This window comes from Hordeum vulgare, chromosome 4H (assembly GCF_904849725.1).
Source record: "Hordeum vulgare subsp. vulgare chromosome 4H, MorexV3_pseudomolecules_assembly, whole genome shotgun sequence".
Taxonomy (NCBI): Eukaryota; Viridiplantae; Streptophyta; class Magnoliopsida; order Poales; family Poaceae; genus Hordeum; species Hordeum vulgare.
This window is the reverse complement of record NC_058521.1, coordinates 478,583,218-478,601,038: the sequence shown is the minus strand read 5'-3', so window position 1 is coordinate 478,601,038 and position 17,821 is coordinate 478,583,218. Positions and strand designations below refer to the sequence as shown.

General features: G+C 45.9%; 1 pseudogene; it reads right to left on the bottom strand.

Moving 5' to 3' along the window:
- Positions 1-6,274: 6,274 nt before the first annotated feature.
- LOC123450636 lies at positions 6,275-13,545 on the bottom strand (annotated as a pseudogene).
- Positions 13,546-17,821: the final 4,276 nt, after the last annotated feature.

Here is a 17,821-nt window from a genome sequence, read left to right as displayed (position 1 = left end):
GAGCACCGCTTGCCGTGTATGATCAGGGCGGGCTCGGGCTCTTCCACCACCCCTTGTTGATGAGCGACTGAGGGAAGGAGCGGAGCCACAACCTGGGAAGGCCCGCGGGATGCGGGAGCACGGGAGGGCGGGAGGTGGGACGGACGGGAGCGCTATTTTGTTCGGGATGCTCTGATATGGTGATGCTGAAGCACATGCACGTGGACGGCACGCCGCGGACCACCACCGCGTTGTGATTGAGCGCATAAGTGCGCGAATGGCCCATGATGGGTTGATGACAGTACTCTAATAGATGCAGAGTGTGGCTATGAACTCCTCTCACGGCTTGGCAGCGGCACAAGACAAAGCGTGCATCAGGTACGCCCTATCTTGTCGCGGTTCTTGGTAATACAACATTTGCTCTTTGATACATTGCTCAACACTTGCCCTGTCGTCCCTAACGTGGGCAATGTCCAAGCTACTCCTCTCATGCCCCATATCAGCCATGACGATGGTGTTCGTCCACCCGCAGCAGTCACCCAGTCATCTGTGTCACTGTATGTTCTCTCAGGTGAGCTTCTCTCTCTCTCGAGTTGGTGCCTCTTCTTCTGCTTCATTCACCCATTTTGTCAGCCTGAAGTTTGATGTGTGCACTTGTGATTTTTTTCTTTGCATGAAGTTCGCACATGGGATGGATCTAGCGTGATGGATTTAGCTCAGCCCAAGATGATTCTAGGTAATCTATTTGTATATCGAGCTAAAATGTTCTTATCTATTACTGTTCCAATGGCACGGAAGGATGACCTTAGTCTAATTATGGCCAATAGGTGGACTATTGAATTGCCGACGTCTGAATGTGAGTAATTTTTTGCCTATGTGCTTGGTTTGCGAACTCATTCGATATATTTATCTCTCCACTATTTTTCTGAATAATTGCATGTTGTTATAAATTTCAAGTTTGCTTCTTCACTATAAATCTTCCAATTTCTTTTTACAAGAATCTTGCATACACAGAAAAGTGAGGCTTTGACAAGGGATTACGTGTGGACCGTCTCGAACTCAATGAATATGTATGCTCCTTCTGTTATATTTTTGATTGTTTTTCTTGTTAGTTAGCATAAAAGATTTCTATCGTCTTGTTGAATTTGTTAATAATTAGAAAATGATTACATTTTTATAATTAAATTTTAGTGTTGCTTAGTTTGCCATGCTGCGGAAGGCGGAGGCAGTCTCGATGTGGATGGGTGAAAGGTAAAGGTTGAGGGAACGAAGGCGTCGAAGGATCCACCAAAGTTGCCATTGTAGTTGACCACGACATCGGTGGTGTGTCAGACCTTTGTTGCCTCTGCAGGGAAGGGCGGAAGGACTGCACCATTGTGGATCTTGTCCCGACATCTTGACCACTGTTCGGTATTGCCATATTGCAGATTATCTTCGAGGGAAGTTACATTCTTTTCCCATTAATTCAAATATATTAATATGTCCAGATGTTATTCCAAATATCTTATGTTAGGCAAAGCTTTTGAAATCAGTGAAACTCTAGAGCTACTAAGGACTGGTTAAATCAGTAAAGTTTTACAATATCTGCACGAGTGGTTACAACATCGCACATGTTATTTGGTACTTCACTATGTGGTATCCTTTTTTTTAATCCAGATTATTGAGTCAACATAATGATTGTGGGCTTATATACTGCCAAACTGGCCTTCTTATTCTGTCATCCAATTCGTGCAAAATTCAGGCTCACCATGACAAAGGCTTAATTTGTTAGCCGATGTTGTTTTTTAATTGTGTGCTACTTCATTTGTAGTTGCCAAGTCTTAAAATATCTGTAGTGACGTACCTTTTTTTCTTCATATCAGCGGGATTTTAGATAGCATTTTTTAATGCTAACTGAAGTAATAAACAAATTAGTTTAGAAGTCAGTGTAAAGTGTTTAAGAGGATTTTATTTTCTGTGCACTAACAAAATTTGATGGCAATTCTTCTGAACTGATCGAAGGTTAGGTTTCAAAAGGTTATCTTTGCAAGGACCGGATGTTGCCTTTTGTATTTCTAGCTGCCATGCTGATGGGTGGGAGATGACGACCAATGGACAAGAGATAACATTTACTCTTTTCTGTCATACATGTATGCAATTTTTCATCATTCTGAGTATCATAAATCAATTTTGCACATACATATGATGAATATGATTGCTCATTTTCCTTTCATGGTAAAGAAATCTATGTGCCGTTGACAACATACTGATCCTTTTATTAGATGACACATTAGGAAAATATACTTTCTACTTTTTTTATAGTTGCTTCCAAGAGGTTTAGTCAATTGTTAATTTCTTCCCTATATTAATTTGTAAGGCTCTAAAGCCACGTTTTTCAAGCATGTCAAATGATACATATAGGAATTCATCCTAAAACTGATATTTACTGGATTATTATCTCGACCTTGAGTTCTTCTGATATATTTTTCACGATCCCAGTTTTATGGACAACGAGTCTAAGAAGAAGCATCATATTCCAATGTTGATATTTTAATCAAGCATCAATAGTAATCCTTCTTGTCTATTGTATGATGGCATTAGGATAATTCTTACAAATTAATATAGGGAACAAATTAACAATTGACTAAACCTCTTGGAAGCTAATATAAAAAAAGTAGAAAGCATATTTTCCTAATGTGTCATCTAATAAAAGGTTCAGTATGTTGTCAACGCCACATAGATTTCTTTACCATGAAAGGAAAATGAGCAATCATATTCATCATATGTATGTGCAAAATTGATTTATGATACTCAGAATGATGAAAAAAAATGCATACATGTATGACAGAAAAGAGCAAATGTTATATCTTGTCCATTCGTCGTCGTCTACAACCCATCAGCATGGCAGCTAGAAATACAAAAGGCAAAATCCGGTCCTTGCAAAGATAACCTTTTGAAACCTGACCTTCGATCAGTTCACAAGAATTGCCATCAAATTTTGTTAGTGCAGAGGAAAAAAAATCCTCTTAAACACTTTACACTGACTTCTAAACTAATTTTTCTATTACTTCAGTTAGCATTAAAAAATGCTATCTAAAATCCTGCTGATATGAAGAAAAAAAGGTACGTCACTACAGATATTTTAAGACTTGGCAAGTACAAATGAAGTAGCACACAATTAGAAAGCAACATCAGCTAAAAAATTAAGCCTTTGTCACGGTGAGCCTAAATTTGGCACGAATTGGATGACAGAATAAGAAGGCCATTTTGGCAGTATATAAGCCTAGAATCATTATGTTGACTCAATGATCAGGATTAAAAAAAGGATACCATATAGTGAATTACCAAATAACATGTGCGACGTTGTAACCACTCGTGCAGATATTGTAAAACTTTACTGATTTAACCAGTCCATAGTAGCTCTAGAGTTTCACTGATTTCAGAAGCTTTGCCTAACATAAGATATCTGGAATTACATCAGGACATATTAATATATATGAATTAACGTGAAAATAATGTAACTTTCCTTGGAGATAATCTGCAATATGGCAATACCGACAAGTGCTCAAGATGTTGGGACAAGATCCATGGCGGTGTAGGCCTTCCGCCCTTCCCTGTAGAGGCAACAAAGGTCTGACACACCACCGACGCCATGGTCAACTACAATGGCAACTTTGGTGGATCCTTCGACGCCCTCGTTCCCTCAACCTGTACCTTTCACCCATCCACATCGAGACTGCCTCCGCCTTCCGCAGCATGGCAAACTGAGCAACACTAAAATTTAATCAAAAAATGTAATCATTTTCTAATTATTAACAAATTCAACAAGACGATAGAGATCTTTTATGCTAACTAACAAGAAAAACAATCAAGAATATAACAGAAGGAGCATACATATTCATTGAGTTCGAGACGGTCCACACGTAATCCCTTGTCAAAGCCTCACTTTTCTGTGTATGCAAGATTCTTGTAAAAAGAAATTGGAAGATTTATAGTGAAAAAACAAACTTGAAATTTATAACAACATGCAATTATTCAGAATAACAGTGAAGAGATAAATATATCGAATGAGTTCACAAACCAAGCACATAGGCAAAAAATTACTCACATTCAGACGTCGGCAACTCAATAGTCCACCTATTGGCCATAATTAGACTAAGGTCATCCTTCCCTGTCATTGGAACAGTAATGGATAAGAACATTTTAGCTTTCCATATACAAATAGATTACCTAGAATCATCTTTGGCTGAGCTAAATCCATCACGCCAGATCCATCCCATGTGCTAACTTCATGCAAAGAAAAAAAATCACAAGTGCACACATCAAACTGCAGGCTCACAAAATGGGTGAATGAAGGGGAACAAGAGGAACCAACTCGGGACAAAGAGAAGCTCACCTGAGAGAATATACAATGACACAGATGATTGGGCGACTGCTGCATGTGGACGAACACCATCGCCGTGGCTGATATGGGGCATGAGAGGAGTATCTTGGACAGTCCCGCGTTAGGGACGACAGGGCAAGTGTTGAGCAATGTATCCAAGAGAAAATGTTGTATTACCCACAACCGCGGCAAAATAGGGCGTACCTGATGCACGCTTTGTCGTGTGCCGCTGCCAAGCCGCGAGAGGAGTTCATAGCCACACTCTGCATCTATTAGAGTACTGTCACCAACCCTTCATGGGCCAATCGCTCACTGATGCGCTCAATCACAAGGCGGTGGTGGTCCGCGGCGTGTCGTCCATGTGCATGTGCTCCAGCATCACCATATCGGAGCATCCCAACAAAACATCGATGTCGGCCATCCCACCTCCCGCCCTCCCCTGCTCCCGAATCCCACCGGCCTTCCTAGGTTGTGACTCTGCTCCTTCCCTCGGTCGCTCATATACAAGGGGTGGTGGAAGAGCTCGAGCCCGCCCTGGTCATACACGGCATGTGGCGCTCCAGATCTTTCCACGAGCCATGGATCCCCCTTCATCCTCAATACAGAGGGAGCGGGGCTGCGTTGGAGTGCAAGATAGCATGGAGATGGGTGTCTGCGTGGGATGGGGAGCACTGGCGTCAATGATTTTCAGTGGGAGAGAGACGAGATCGGGAGCGTGGAGTTAGGGAGAGGTGGGCTGGTGGAGCTGAACGTGTTTGTGCTGCGGCGGTGTGTTATTATTTTCTTAACCGCGATGGGTGGGATCATGGGTTTCTCCTACAAAATAGACAGATGGATCGATTTTTTCTGCGTGACATCGAGGGGAGAAGCGGGAGGCGGGGTGGGAGAGGGATCGTACGTGGGAACGGGAGGAGGTCGAACCATCACGATGGCGCATCCACCTTTAATAGTAGAGATATAGCACAAATGCCCGTGCGTTGCAACGGGATAAAAATAATGGACTGGTAGTGAAAAAAATGATGAACCTATTAACAACAAGTTCCAGTAAAAACAGGTTCTTCGGGGGTACTAGTACGGGATATATGATAATCATTCTTGTCCTCCTACGTCCTAACCTAAATTTGATCCTACATTTCCAGTAAATATGCTAAAGGTTGAAGTGAACGTGATTTCTGTATGCTCTGCGTGAAGCCAGTCCAGCTACCAAGCTTTGATGGATTTTGAGAACTCCAGATACATGAACCAGTTTTCTCATATATCCATAGGATCAAATACTGCATTTCAGCAAAATGCATGAACAAGCAGAGAAACTCATATGCTAGGCAAGCTATATCATTGACGATGCAAACTATGCAATGGTATAAGGTGATAAGCACCAACACACAAATCATACATCTCTTAGTTTTTAGCCAACTCTTATATAAGAGGACACATGGGCTATGATAGCTAGAAGTGTTAGTCAGACCTTACCTACATGTTGTTGTCTTTGGGGCTTACACCAGATCCTCCTTTGGACACACCACCTCATAATTTTCTGATCCCAGCCGCAGCTCTCCCAAATGAATCAACTTCCATGAAACTGTCATGTAGTATTATTTCACACATTACAAATCCAAACATCAAACATGTTTGCTGAATAGACCTCGGGTGGAATGTAACCAGCTGTACAGGAAACAGAGCATAGGGCCACTTGGTACCTTAGAAGTGATATTTTTTCTATCTCCAGCTTTACCATATTCAGAAATTGTATGCTTAGGTTGAACTGAACTTCTCTTGGCCATTTTCTGTAGAAGTAATAAACTAAATTGTTACAGGCAACGGGAGGGGGCATCTCAGATAGTCATACTTTAATGCAACATCTGAGATTGAATGTGGATACATAAGTAATGAATAGAAAATTTGACCAAAGATCTTGGATCCAGACACTAATGGTAACATATAAGATGAAAATTGAAGTAAATAGCTGAAAACGGAGGAATCTCCCAGTTTTGGAGTACTCCCAGTTTTGAAGTAGTACTTATGGTCTAGTTCACAGATGATGAATACATTTCCACATTGATTAGGATGAGAACATAATTGTATTTGAGGTATAAAGATGAAATGTAAAAATATGAGCACAACGCCATCTTGTTGAGAGCACCCACCACTTGAGTTTTTCCCCTGTTGAGCACCAGTGTCGCTAGCCATCAGGAACGACATAGGACTCGACGACGGTGCAGTAGGGGCCCGGATGGATCTCAGTGATGGAGGATACGGAGTGGTAGTTGCGGAGGCAGTGCTCACCGTCGACGATGCTGAAGCTGAGGATATGGCGGCCGTCGTCGAGGATCTCGAGGCGCTCGGAGCTGGTGGAGGTCGGGAGGCCAGACACAACGGTGTCCTCCTGGGCGTTGCCGATGCTGGCCTCGTCGCCGGCCAGGAGCGCACTGGTGCGCATGAAGTGCTTGTATCGCTGCGAGTTGACGAAGCTGCGCATGATGGGCCACACCGCGCACCCCGACGTGCAGGTGGCCCTCGGAGCCCACCCCAGGAAGGTGTGGTCCGCCCACACCGTCCCCTACAATGCAGCCCCCTCCGCCTCCATCATCCCCTCCCGCAGTGGCAAGCTCCATGTGCGCCTCCGCAATGAACGACCGTCGTGACGCGCCGACGTCCCCCGTCCTCCCCTGGTACCGGGGCCTTCGTCCCTCGCCTCGCTCACGCCCGCCGTAGCGAACGCCCGTCGTTACGCGTCATCCGGCGCGACTCCCCGGCCGTTGACCCCGCTCAAAGCAGATCCCCCTTGAAGTCGAGCCCCCGGTGCACTAGAGACCCCTCCGCTGATGGATCCGTGCGGATCCATGCGGCGAGGGGAGGAGGAGAAGGGGGGAGCCGGGGAGGGGGTAGGGGGAGGAGGAGGACTCCTCCTCGGTGCCTTGGCTGTGCTCCTTCCTCTCTCTAGTGGGATGATTTTTGGCAGGAGAGAGACGAGATTGGGAACAAGGGATGGGGAGACGTGGGGGTGGGAAACATGGCAGTTTTTTTCTAGCGACAAGGGGTGGGAAACGTGGACTCATTATCTCATGCGGCGGGATCTAGCGATTCTTTTTTACTACGTGCAATTGATGGGTGGGACGAGAGGTTGAACCATCACGAGATATGGCAGATTCCCCTTTAATAGTAGAGATTCTACAAAGGTTTGAGAAGAACATACATCAATTCATCCTAAGCCATCACTCACACCTACAAACCGGATAATGTGGAGTGCTCTCACTCCTTATATCTAAAATCGGCGATGTCGTCAATCCATCCACATAACGTATCGGGACCAACAACCTGTGCAGCAGACCTAAAGCGCACATCATATACAAACGTTTCAGAAACCGCTATCATATTGGACCACTGACCCATCTTCAGGAGAGAGATCTGCATCATCCTTGCGGGTCCAAACATCCGTCGACGTCACCACAACGCCCAATGACGTCACCGCCCTGCACTCATCCGTTCAGACGCGAAGATTCTGGAAGAACTATCGTGCGTAGCACCTGCGAACAACACATGACTCAGCGTAGCACCTGTCGGCCATGCATGACTTGACAGCTCCACCAAAACTTCGTGCAAGACGAAGCCGCTCTACCTCATGCCTCTGTCATCGGGTGCTGCTCCACAAAAGATGCTCCAAGAGAGAAAGACACCATAGTATCACCATCGTCCGATCTGGGGGACCAGATCCAAGGTTTCCCCCGATGTAGTGCCCACCAACAGCAACCGTCAAGGACCCACAAAGTGCCCACCACCACTCAGCCCTCAAGGCGAGGCCTTCAGGAAGGTCACGACGTCAAGAACGCCACCACCGGCAACCGGAGTTAGGGTTTTCACACGAGAGGCACTGAGGTCAGAAGTGAAGGAGCACATGTAGACAGACGTCTCCAACAACAACAGCGACGCCCTTGAGCGTCCTCATCGGCGCGACTAACCGAGGCCGACCAAGGGGGTTCCCCCAATCTGGATCTCCTCGAGCAACTTCACCCGCGGCCACGCCGACACCACCAAGAACCCGTAGGAGAGAATCACACCGATCAGGGCGAGAGGCGAGTGATCGGATCAGGCTCCGTCGATCGGCACAACAGCCACACCAGGCCCTGGTCCATCGAAGGTTAGCCGTCCGACCAAACCACCAACGCCATGAGTCGTGACCCCGCTGCAGTGACCCATGACGGCTGAGGGAGTTCCGGATTAAGGGGTCCTCAAGCGGTCGACTTATCCCTTATGGCCCGACCACATGGGCTACGTCATTGAACACCAGGTTATGTGGTAACTTCGTAATCAAGATGGAAAGCTCGGAGGACTAGGCGTGCACTCCAAGACAGGAGGACCAGTTTGGCCCGTTTATCCCCGATTAAGGTCAGTAACATGTAACCCTAGGGTCCCTGGTATCTATATAAAGCAGTGGTTCTTATCCATAGAGGCATGTTATCTCATCTAGGATTTAGCTCGTACAATCTCGAGGTAGATCAACTCTGTAGCCATCGTTCCCCATCAATATAATCAAGCAGGATGTAGGGTTTTACCTCCTCAAGAGGGCCCGAACCTTGGTAAACACTGCCTCCTCCTCCTTCGCGAACCCATCGATCTAAGGTCCACGGTTCGATACCCCCTACCCGAGATCTGCCGGTTTTGACACCGACATTGGTGCTTTCATTGAGAGTTCTGGCATTGGATCACTGAAAGGATCGATGGCTTGCTGATCATCAACGATCGAGTATGCGACGGGGGCATCTTCACCCCCGAACAAGTTCCCGCGCTCGGCCGCTTCACGCCATGCGTGGACCTAACCGGCTGTCCTGGCCAGATTAGAGGTTTCGTCCCCAGTCAGCGGATAAGGTTCAAAGATTTGGAATTCTCCACCGACTCACGAGGAAATCTGTTCCCCACCAACGTCATGGTCTCGATCAATGAAACACAAAATCCCAAAGCCTCGACTCTCGGTCCCTTGTCCGTCCATGGTCTCAGTCCCCTCCTCGTCATAGGGGTGGCCTTGAGTTCGGAACCGACCATTGTGTCCGGACAACGGGAAAAGACCATCGCCGAACCGGCTTTCCCTACGGAAGTCACGGAGGTCAACTCCCAAAATCTCGAAAGAATTAGTCGGAATAGACTCTCGATGCTAAACGAGACGCTTGACTAGATCGAGTCGCTTCAAATCTCACTTACCCAAAATCCGACATGTTCGAAGATCGGCTCCGAGCTGGCCTATGAGGACTTTCATGACCAACCCACCACCCACTTGATCGCCATCATTGAAGATCTAACCAACCATTGGACTACGCCTCCGAAGACCTAGAGGACATGGACAATGAGGCCTACTACCTTACCCCCATCAACACCGAGCGGTGGACCACAAGATCTACCTATGATGTTTACATGGTAGACATGCCTCGCGACACGGATGATGTCACACCCAAGCAAAACGGCGATTAGCCCGTGGAGGAGCCCTCTAAATGCCGAATGCCATGTAAGAGTGCCACGACAAATAAGGGAAGGGGCTCCGCACAAGCCACGAGGGAGAACGCGGCCCCAGAAGGGCACGACAACCCCGAAGCTCCCGAGCAGCAACCTGAGGAACCAGCCAATGCCAATCACGACGACAACAACAATTCGGACGACGACGACGATTACCTCCCTCCCGTCGACGACCTAGATGGCCTCAAAGCCAGAGACTTCATAATCCTGGAAGACCCCGAAGGCCAGGAGAAATTCTGGTAGCGGTTTATAGCCACCGCTTAGAGTTTAAAAAGCAAAGCAACGACAACTCCAGGATGAATAGGATACCATTAATAATAGGTGGACACAAATCCTAGCGGTCGAAGAAGGATACGACACGAAGTGGCCGGACCAGAAGAAAACGTACCCACGTCGACGCGTGCGCCCAAAGTTCGACGACGAGGTCCCAGAACACGTGTCCCCCCGATGCACCGACTATGACCAGCCTCACCGCCCACCTCGAGGGCGCGACAGAACGAGTATAGACCCGAACCTCCACACAGAAAAGGCAAAGAGCATATGCCCCCTGGGGGTAGACCTGGCCCATGATATGTCAGATCAGATCACAACAAGTCCATATACGGATCAAGGAGGTACACTCCCACTTGATGGGATGACGAACCACCTCGGGTCGCTTACAAAAGAACAAGCCAAGAAACCTACTGGGCTCAACACGGAGCCGATCTCTCGCACAGCCAGGATCAGAGGCGCCGCTCACCCATTGTGTTTCACAGATGAGGTCATGCAGCACCAGTTCCCAGAAGGGTTTAAACCCCTAAATATTGAACAATACGATGGGACAACAGACCCCGCCGTATGGATAGAAAATTTCCTTCTCCACACCCATATGGCCAGAGGAGACGATCTCCACGCCATAAAATACTTGCCGCTAAAGCTCAAAGGACCGACCCGACATTGGCTAAACAACCTACCTGAAGACTCCATTGGAAGCTGGGAAGACCTCGAGGAGGCTTTCCTATCTAACTTTCAGGGAACATATGTTCTGCCACCAGATTCATCCGACATAAGGAACATCGTTCAAAAAGCGGGAGAATCGGCCACAAACTGTCTGAATGCCGAAGCAATAGCTTCTTTTCAGCACAGCATCCGGGATGCATGGCTTTCCAGACAGCTCGGCCAGGACAGACTGAGAACAATGTCCGCCCTTACTTCCCTCATGTCCCGCTTTTGCGCAGGTGAAGATAATTGGCTAGCCCGGCGCAACCGTAATACGGACAACCCTAGAACTCTTGAAGTTTAGGACGGAAACGTCATGCCAATAAAAAACAAGAATAAATGCTGCCGCCGTATGGTGATGCCGATGACACAGCAGTAAATGCTGGCTTATGCAATACAAAACTTGGACAGCGGAAGAAACCCTTCAAAGGGAAGAGGGATGGACCAACTCATAAAATCATGGAACGGTCATGCCAGATTCATGGCACACAAGACAAGCCCGCCACCCACACAAATCGTAATTGTTGGGTGTTCAAAAAGGTCGGCAAGCTAGCCACCAATGAACAAAACAGGGGACCACGTAGTGAAGACGAGGAGGATCCCCATGGCCCAAACAATGGGGGCCAAAACATTTTCCCCCTGAGGTCAAAACCGTGAACATGATCGATGTCACCCATATACCCAAAAAGGAGAGGAGGCGGGCCCTTCGGGAGGTGTATGCGGTAGATCCCGTAGCACCAAAATATAACCCGTGGTCGGCCTACCCGATCACTTTCGACCATAGGGATCATCCGACCAACATCCATCATGAAGGATCGGCCGCCCTCGTCCTTGATCCCATCGTCGATGGATACCACCTCACTAAAGTACTCATGTATGGAGGGAGTAGCCTTAATCTGATCTATTAAGATATGGTGAAAAAGATGGGCATAGACCCATCAGAATTCAAACCAAGTCGCACTATCTTTAAAGGGGTAATTCCGGGCGTCGAAGCCCGCTGCTCGGGTATGATAACACCGAAGGCTGTGTTTGGCTTGCCCGACAACTTTCGCAGCAAGGACTTGATCTCCGACATCGTCCCCTTTCGCACCGGATACCATGCATTGCTCGATCGCACAACTTTTGCCCGCTTCAATGTTGTACCCCACTACGCCTACATGAAGCTCAAAATGCCCGGAACCAAGGGAGTCATCACTGTCAACGGCAATATAGAGCATTTTCTCCGGACCGAGGAGCACACGGCCGCACTGGCAGCTGAGTGCCAACATGACAGCAAAACACCAAGCCACATGCCAGCAATAAAGGCGCGAAAGGAAGGAAAGGAAGCCCGAGGTCAATCAGATAAGTCAGAGACTCCTTCGGCTCAGAGTACATAGGGATGTGGCTCCCACGACATGGCATGGACACCTTCAAGGTATGTCCCTCGTAAACACAATTGCATCCTTAAAATTCCATGGGCAGTTGTGGGAGCAACCCGCCAGGGATTATGTTATCCGGTCAACCGAGCCATCGTCCAACACACCTCTACTGACCAAAGACTGGGTATCATTAAGAACCCCATGCGTCAATCTCCTCCTTTTCATCAGCAGCTTCTCAAGACCCTCTACTCATGGTCTGCATGCTGACAAAAACTTCTTATAAAGGATAGTACCTCCACACCTAGCAAGGGTAATAGATATAGTACAATCGAAAATAGGGAAGACGTCAAGTCTCCCATAGAAGGTCGCTAGGAAAAGTTGCGTTAAAAACTTGTATCGGTAGTTACCTGTAACAGCTGCCTTGGTGCCACAAGTTATAAAAATTCATCGCACACATTATTCCAAGTACTTTTGTATACACATATTTCATGCTTATCGGCGCTAACAGGTCAAAATTACCGTCTACACAAGGTAAAGTGCTATCAATAATAGACCGGGGGCTTGGATGGTAACACCACCCCAATTACTATGATTCACTACTTCTTAAGTGTCTGGTTTCTTGGGTTTTGCGTTATATGCATCGGTTTTGAATTATGTCTTCGATCTACAGTTGGGTTGCCCTGCACATATGCTTACCTCCTAATGTTCCGCTAGTTCGGCTAAGGGGTAAAGGGAGAACCATTGTGGTTGTATTGTCGGTTAGTCTGGCTAAAAATACCCAAGTGGACAAAGCCAAAAACTGATCGTCATAATAACCGAGAACTGGTCTGCAACCAAAGCTCAAAAACGAAAGCCGTTGGAGGCTATTCCGTGTCACTCGGAGGGTTTACGCCTTTGCGGACCCTATGGTAGATATATTGAAATTCGGCTTACCGGACTACCACCAAAAAACATGGGGGCTTCACATCAGCCCACAAATTTAAACTCCTAAGGCTAGGTGAAAGCGATAAAGCCGCATCTGTGATTGCCGAGTTTTCGTCACGCACTACCACCTTTGGGTACCGACTCATCGGCTGACGGTATAGTACGAACGATGAAACACCCCGGGTCTACCTGGGGGCTGAAGCCGATGAACGGTAACTGTTAGATTAAAACAGCCAAACAATAGGAGTCAAAATAATACACAAGAACAAATACTAAACATTATAAATATAAGTTGTTCAGAGGCACACGACAACACATTCACTCAAAGAGTACATCTTTTGAGCATTGGGCTTCTATAACCCGAACACCCTCCGTCGCGAAGGAAAAATACAGCTCGGGGCGTCTGTGCTCCTTCCCGGCTGGTGGAGGTGCAGTGGCCATCGTCAGGGGCTTCATCCCCGGATAGTGCATCAGGGTCCTCACAAAGGACATCCGAGTTCCTTCTATGCAGACATAACACTTCAGGACCTCAATCTGGGCAACGACATCAACCAACTTCTGCACTAAGCCAAAGTAGCTGCTCGACAAAGGCTCGATAGGCCATAGGTGGATACAGTGATCCTTCATGGCTGGCTAGGCCATCCGATGCAGCTCCATGAGCTGTTTCATTTGATAAATCAGACTCGGGTTGGGCCCGGGAGTCTGAAACTGAGCCCAGAAAAGCCTCCGCTCAACATCCGTGTCATGGGCGAAGTAGTGCTTGGTTGCTTTTGCCACACTCCTCGGGAATATCCGTGAAGACGCCTGAGGAACATCACATACGCGTAAGAAATGCATACCTGTTTCCACCAAAGGCGCATTGCAATAAGTATGGCTTACCATTCGCCATCTTCTTGGCCTGGCGCACCTCTTCTTCAAAGAATCACTGTTCCACCCGCTCTAATTTGAGCGTGGAGACATCTTGGAGAGCTCGGTCACCTGCTCCCGGGACTTCTGCTCCAAAGCCTCACATTTAGAGTTGGCTTCATGCAGCTCCTGTTGAACCTCTGCCACCCTGGCCTCATGCTTGCTGCTTTCAACCTTGATGTAGCTCAGCTCGACAGCTACGTGTTCAGCCGCCACCTTGTGAGCAGAGGCCACCTGCTTGGCCTGCTCCAGTTCGGCCTTGAGTTTCTCAAACTCTCTCTCTCCTGGGCTGCTAACCAATTCCATTTCACGGGGTCAGATATTAAAACTCGGGATAGTCCTTCTTTACTTAAGGGCACTAGTATTTTTTAAGCACATCTTGTGACTTACCCTATTTTTCATCAAGCCGGACATTCACGCCACTACGCTCATCATCAGATACCTTCAATTTTCTGTTCAGCTCGTCTATCTCCACAGTGTTGGCATCAATAGTGGAGGATGAAGCCTGCACGTCATCATTATGAATTTTAACGACTCTGAGTTACTCGTAGGCAAGGCACTTTGATCTGATTTACTCCAACAAGTTGGTATAATCTCGAAATCATTTTTTGTGCCTAAGAATTCATTTGGAACCACGGATAAGCTTATCAAAATTACCCGTTGCTCGGGGGCTGTTATACCCATAAAGGCATATAAAATATTACAAATAAAATCCAAAACATTACACGGCTTACCTTAAAACCCACCAGCAAGCCATTGAAGGCATCGTTCAGTCCATTGTTAATGGACTGGATACTCTTTAAGACCGCACCCATAAGGGTGCGATGTTCTTCGGTAATAGAGGAGTCGGTCAAGGCGTCCTTCATTATGGCCAGCCACCCAGCCGTAGCTTGCTCTCCCGCGGGCGATGCTGGGGGCGGCACCGAAGACACCAGAGCATCAAGTCCCCCAGAAGCTTTCTTCGGGCAAAGGTTGGCAGGAATCTAGTTCCCCTCTCCACTCGTGGGGAGAGAACCGACCCCCTGGGTCCCAATCACCGAGGTATGAACCTCAACTTGGATCTCATGCTCTTTGACCGCCGGTGTATCTACATCAGCCGGGACCTCCCGGTCTTCGAAGATAGCGGTTCACCATACGTGCATGTTACGGGAATCACTAACTTCAACACAAGTATTTCTAGATTCACAACACCCTACTATCATAAATCTTAATATTACCGAATCCACGTCTCAAAACTAATTGAGAGGAATCAAACTTCTCTTTCTACTCAATGCACATGAAGATGGAAGTTTTATTGTATCCTCTTTGGGTACCTATCACCTTTGGGACTACTTTCATAGCACAAGCCAACTACCAAGTTACGCACCGCCGTGCTCTAAAAGATCTAAGTGAAGCACATAGAGCAAAATTGTCTAGCTCAAAAGATATAAGTGAAGCACAATGATTATTCTAGCAAATTCACGATGAGTGCATGTCTCTCTCAAAAGGTGTGCAGCAAGGATGATTGTGACACAACAAAAAGAAAAGACTCCTACGATACGAGACGCTCCAAGCAAAACACATATCATGTGGTGAATAAAAATATAGCTCCAAGTGATGTTACCGATGGATTGAAGACGAAACAGGGGATGCCTTCCCGGGGCATCCCCAAGCTTAGGCTTTTTGGTGTCCTTGAATTTGGCTTGGGATGCCCTGGGCATCCCCAATCTTGAGCTCTTTCCACTCATTATCCCTCTGTGCATGAGAACATCACCCAAAACTTGAAAACTTCACAACACAAAACTTAAACAGAAACTCGTGATATCATTAGCACAAGAAAACGAACTACCGCCTCTTGAGGTACTGTACAATCTTGATTTCTATTTATATTGGTGTTAGATTACTGTATTCTCACTTTTCCATGGCTAGTACCCCCCGATACTATCCATAGTTTCATCAAAACAAGCAACCAACACAACAAAAACAGAATCTATCAAAAATAGACTAGTCTGTAGCAATCTCTATACTTCGTATACTTCTGGTACCTCACAAATTCTAAAAAATTACGACAGCCTAGGCAAAAGGCATATCAACTAGCACAAAAACGAATCAACTCAAAAGCTCTTTCTGGATAAAAATGAAAAATAATTTTGTGAGTGAAAAGTTTCTATCTTTTTTCGGCAAGATCAAACAACCAATACCAAACTAGTCATAAAGGTTTTGCTTGGCTCAAACACAAAAGACACAATCATATAAGAATTATGAAGGTGTGGACGCAACAAAACAGAAAGAAAAATATAAATTCATTGGGTTGCCTCCCAACAAGCGCTATTGTTTAACGCCCTTAGCTAGGCATAATGTGATGGAATCACGTATCGTCATCTTTGGTACTCAAACCATAAGTAGCCCTCATCATGGACTCGTAAGGCAATCTTATTTTCTTTCTAGGAAAATGCTCCATGCACTTCTTTAAAGGAAATTGAAACCTAATACTCCCTTCCTTCATATCGATGATATCACCAATACTCCTGAGGAAAGGTCTACCAAGAATGATAGGGCATGTAGGATTGCAATCAATATCAAGCACAATGAAATCCACGGGTACATAGTTCCTATTTGGAATAATAAGAACATCATTAATCCTTCCCATGGGTTTCTTGGCAGTAGAGTCTGCAAGATGCAAATCAAGAGAGCACTACTCAATCTCATTAAAGCCTAGAACATCACATAAAGACTTTGGAATCTCGGAAACACTAGCACCCAAATCACACAAAGCATTGCATTCATAGTTTTTGATTTTGATTTTGATAGTAGGTTCCCACTCATCATGAAGCTTTCTAGGAATAGAAACTTCCAACTCAAGTTTCTCTTCAAGAGATTTTATCATAGCATCGACGATATGATCGGTAAAGGCCTTGTTTTGGCTATAAGCGTGTGGAGAGTTTAGCATGGATTGCATCAAGGAAATGCATTCAATCAAAGAGCAACTATCATAATTGAATTCCTTGAAATCCAAAGTAGTAGTTTCATTACTACTCAAAGTTTTGATATCTTCTACTCCACTTTCAATGCTTTTAACATCAAGATAGATGGACTCCGAATCATTGGGGCATTTTTCAACCAAGGTGGATTCATATCCAGCCCCATCATCATTAGGTTTGACACTAGAAAACAAGTATTCAATGGGAGTCACATCAAGCACTTTAAGATCTTCGTGATTCTCATCACGAGAACACGCCTTTTTAAGCCATTCATGTCTAGCACGAATTTGGGCGGTTCTTTCTTTACTCTCATTCATGGAAACACGCATAGCTTTCAAAGTTTCATCCATATTGATTTTGGGAGGAGCACATCTAACTTTTAAAGCATCAATATCAAGAGACATTCTATCAACGCTCCTAGCCAGATCATCAATTTTGAGTAGTTTTCCTCTATGGACGCATTGAAAATCTTTTGCGAGTTGATAAACTCTTTGATATTACTCTCTATATTAGAGGGTAATTTATTGTAATTTCCATGAGTAATGTTGTAGGAGTTGCCAAAATTATTAGAGGGATTACTAGGAAAAGGCATAGGAACATAGTTTCCTCTAAAAGCATTGTTGCTGCCAAAATTATTCCTACCAACAAAGTTAACGTCCAAGCTCGCATTTCTACTCTCAATCAAGGAAGACGAGGGCATATCATTAGGATATAAAGGAGCACCTTTACTAGCAACCAATTTCATTAACTCATCCATCTTAGCACTCAACGAGTCAATTTCTTCTATAGCGTGTACCTTCTTACTAGTAGGTGACCTTTCAGTGTGCCACTGAGAGTAGTTTGTCATGATA